This window comes from Penaeus vannamei, chromosome 5 (assembly GCF_042767895.1).
Source record: "Penaeus vannamei isolate JL-2024 chromosome 5, ASM4276789v1, whole genome shotgun sequence".
Classification (NCBI taxonomy): domain Eukaryota; kingdom Metazoa; phylum Arthropoda; class Malacostraca; order Decapoda; family Penaeidae; genus Penaeus; species Penaeus vannamei.
The window spans coordinates 33,710,908-33,715,907 of record NC_091553.1 but is presented as its reverse complement, the minus strand read 5'-3'; the positions used below and the strand labels follow the sequence as shown (position 1 = coordinate 33,715,907).

General features: G+C 31.5%; 1 protein-coding gene across 1 annotated transcript in view; it reads right to left on the bottom strand.

The window, feature by feature from the left end:
• The window catches only part of LOC113809448 (irregular chiasm C-roughest protein), a 234,562-nt gene that overhangs the window by 3,628 nt on the left and 225,934 nt on the right, over positions 1-5,000 (bottom strand). The gene's annotated exons all lie outside the window — the stretch shown is intronic.

Sequence of the window (5,000 nt, the reverse complement as noted above, 5' to 3'; positions counted from 1 at the left end):
AAATCGAGGGAAAAAATCGACCGAAACATTTATTTTTATAGGTGAAATACCCTCTATATAACCACAACTGCTCTGGACTAATGACCATCAGATTATTATCTTTTTTATGCTTTTTTCTGTTATAATCAGGTGATCATTGCCAATTTGAATAGCAAAAATATTTAGCCGCTAGCCCCCCTCCCCCGACCCCCCACCCCCATACAAATTTATCAAAGCACTGAGAGCGTATTTTTGAAATACACTTTTGCCACACAGGAGCGCAAACTATGTACAGTGTATACAGATTAGTAATGAATTCATATTTACTTTTATATGCCATTGAAGTGATATGTGCTCTTTGATTAAAGTGAGATGATATTATTTACTGTTACAATGGACACAGTTGTTATTATCCAAATTATTATTATGTTAACAACCATCAATATTTTCATTATTGCCATCTTTAATGTTAATTTTTCACAATCATTGTACCGAATATTACAATAAGTATCACAATTGTAGCATACTATTGTTGTTAATATTATCATTGTTGTTATTATTATTATCTTTTTGTGACTATTATCATTACTGTAATAATGATAATGATTATTATTATCATTAATTATCATTATTGTTAATGTTATCATTATTGTTTTTATTAATCATTATTATAATTTTAGTCTTATTATCATTATCCTCATCATTATTATTATTAGTAGTAGTATCATGAATCTTACTGTTATTTTGTTATTTTTTCTGATATTATCAGTATCACTAACATTATCTATTTTATCATTACCATAATGATTATCATCAACAATGTTTTTAATCTAATAATTTTCTTCTTATTATTATCATTTCTATAATTAATACTATTATAATTATCATTATTATTATTATTACTATTTTCATCATTATCATCATTATCATCATCATTATTATCATTATTATTATTATCGTTATTACTATTATCATTATAAATGGTAATAAAACTATCATTATCATCATCTTGGCCACCATTATCATCGTTATCATTTCTCTTGATATATCATTATTGTTGACGTCATAATTGCTTTTATTATCATTCTTTTTTATCATTATGATGATCATTATCATTTCTATTGATATTATCAGCATCGTTATTATTATCATCGTCATCATCATTATAATAATCGTTATTATCATTGTTATTATTACTGTTGTTCTTATCATTATAGATGTTATTTTCATTCATCATTTTTATTGTTATTACCCTTATTATTATCACTATTGTTATCGTTTTTATTATCACCATCATCATTATTATTACTGTTCTTCTTACTATTATCATTATCATCATCATTGTTATTTTTGTTATCATTATTGTTTATATCGCTTCCACAGCATGATGATAGTGATGATTTTGATAATGATATTAATAATGATAACAATGGTAATGATCATCATCATCGTCATCATCATCATCATCATTATTACTATTATTGGTGTTGTAATAGATGTTATTTTCTATCATCATTATTATTCATAGGCATATTCATAGTCATATTATCCTTATTATCATTTTTATTCTTATCGTCATTATTATCATTACTGTTTTCACTATCGTTCAACAGTTACTATGATTATTGATTAAGTCGTATTGTTTTTATCATTATTATTAGTAGTATTAGTAATAATATTAGTAGCATCATTGTCATCATTATTGTAATCATTATCATTATTATCATTATCATTATTACCATTACTATTGTTATAATTACTCGTGTTATTAGTGTTACTATTATCATGATCGTTAGCATTATTGTTGTTATCTTTATTATCATTTTCATTATTATTATTATTATCATCATCATTATTATTATTACTTTCATCGTCATTATTATTATTATCATTATTATCATTATTATCATTACTATTAGTGAAATTATAACTATTTTATTATTACTATTATAGTTATAATTATTCACATTCTTGTTATTTTGTTATTATCATTCTAATAATAATTGTTATATTTTATATAAGTGTACTTTTCATCATTATATCCATAATCATCATCATTATCAAACTATTATCATTATTATTGATATTATCATTATAACTATCAACATTATCATTACTAACGAAAAAAATAACATCAATTAAAATAAAGTCACGCATCAAAGCCACTTTAACAAAATTTCAACAAAAAACAAATATCATAAAAAATGAAAACAAAAACACACCCACACACCAGTTCGAGTAAAAAAAAAAAAAAAAAAAAAAAAAATATGGTCTCTTTGGCGAATAACTTTTATCCAGCACTCCTTTGTGTAGTTGCTGTCACGCGGCCAAAGCTAACGCAAACATACACTAATGCCGGAATGTGTTGAACTGAGTGTAAAACCATTACACCTGATTGTAGGTTGATAGCGATAAGCCCTATACGTTGGGGTGTAAGCAACTACTGCTGTTGTTGAGTCTTTGTGTCAAGGTTGGAACGGGGTGTGAGGTTTCCAGTTTCATTTTGGTTGTTTTGTTTTTAGTTATGCGTTTTTGTATTCTTGTGAATGCGTATGGGTGGGAGAGAGAGGGGTAGGAGAGGAGAGATAGATAGATAGATAGATAGATATATAGATCGAGGGAGAGAGAGGGGGGGGGGGAGAGAGAGAGGGTAGAAAGAGAGAGAGAGACAGAGAGAGAGAGAGAGAGAGAGAAAGAGAGAGAGAGGGAGAGAGAGAGAGAGAGAGGGAGAGAGAGAGAGAGAGAGAGAGAGAGAGAGAGAGAGAGAGAGAGAGAGAGAGAGAGAGAGAGAGAGAGAGAGAGAGAGAGAGAGAGAGAGAGATAGAGAGAGAGAGGAGAGGAGAAGAGAGGAGGGGGAGGAAGTAGAGTAGAGGAGAAAAGAGAAAAGAAGGAGAGAGAGATTAGAGAGGGGGGGTCATAAAGAGAGAAAGAGAGAGAGAGAGAAAGAACCAAAGATAAATGCATAAATCAGTAAAAAAGGAGGGATATGTAATATTTGATAAATAAGTAAATATACATACATACATACATACATGTGTATTGAAAGAAAAGAGAGAGAGAGAGAGAGAGAGAGAGAGAGAGAGAGAGAGAGAGAGAGAGAGAGAGAGAGAGAGAGAGAGAGAATGATATATATATACACATATATATATATATATATATATATATATATATATATATATATATATATATATATATATATATATATATATATATATATATATATATATATATATATATATATATATATATATATATATATATATATATATATTCATTTATTTATGCACATTTACATAAATATATACGTTTATGCACATATACATACAAATAAGAAGAATATTATGATAACAAAGAGAGACGTACAGAAAAGGAATTATATAGAATCCTATGATATAATTCATATACCAAATAAATGATAGCAGCTCTGACATATCTGTCGCGACCTTGTTTCAAAGAAAGTTTATGTCAAGATAAGCCCGTAGGTGAGCTAGCTGATTGTAATTTGATTGTTATGTCTGTTACGATGTTATTACCAGAATGTGTTTCTCTTGGAAATTTGTGAAGGGGAATTATAAATAAAAATGGCTAAAACATGAAAAAAGAAGTATATAGACAATATCATACCAACCATCCAGAGACATTAGCATTAGATACGCAAAAAAGTGTAAAATTAATAAAGAAATGAATTTATTAGCAGACTAGTTATAGGCCTCTGAATGTTAAGAAAGGGTAAAACAAGACCCCTTCTCAGTTCACCTAATTAATATTAACCATATTATTTACTCTGATAATTGAATGCCTAGACCTTCGTAAGACCATCCTTAAGAGCGAAAATGGTGACTTTGGATTGATTACCAATATATTTGGGGTCTGACATGCTTTCAATACTAGCTTGTTTTTTTGTTTGCCGAAGCCGATGCCAGGGCGACGAAAGAGCGAATATCTGATTGAGAAAAAAGCAGGAGGAAACGAAAGGATGAGAGAGAGAGAGAGAGAGAGAGAGAGAGAGAGAGAGAGAGAGAGAGAGAGAGAGAGAGAGAGAGAGAGAGAGAGAGAGAGAGAGAGAGAGAGTATGATTGAAAGAGAGAATTGAAAGAAAGAGAGAGTTGAAAGAAAAGAGAGAGAGACAGGCAGACAGACAGACAGACAGAGAGAGAGAGAGAGAGAGAGAGAGAGAGAGAGAGAGAGAGAGAGAGAGAGAGAGAGAGAGAGAGAGAGAGAGAGAGAGAGAGAGAGAGAGAATAATATAACACAAAAGTCAACCGTAAGGGTCAATGAAATCGAAAACAAATAACTAAACATTTATTCTACAATATTTCTCCAAACTCATGGACTTCACAGAACATAAAAAGCTGAACAAAGAAAAAAGAAAAAAGAAAATCAATCAAACAAACAACAGAATCAACTGAGCAAAAAAAAAAAAAAAAAAAAAAAAAGAGAGAGAAAAAAAAGCCTTATAATATGACGTGCTTCAGTTTGGCTGCATCTTGCCCTTGTGAACCGCCAGATTAGATTTCCCGAGGGAGGAGCGGCGCGAGGAACTCTGGCAGGAAGGTGCTATTGTGGGGCGCGGACCTTTTCTTGGGGAATCGGAGAAGGGCCGGAGCAAGATGGTGATAACTTCGAGGAACTACGAGGTTTTCAGGTGGAGTAATACGCACATACATGGATATATGCGTATTCGTTCAGTTTCAAATACACCCCTGCGCGTACATACTCGTTCGCACACAGTCATACATAAATATACACACGGACACGCACACACAAATACAAACATATTCATACACACACACACACACACACACACACACACACACACACACACACACACACACACACACACACACACATACGCACACAGACACACACACACACACACCGCACACACACACACACACACACACACACACACACACACACACACACACACACACACACACACACACACACACACACACACACACACACGCAAACAAACATACACACACAAACACACTCACATAGACACTCACACACATATA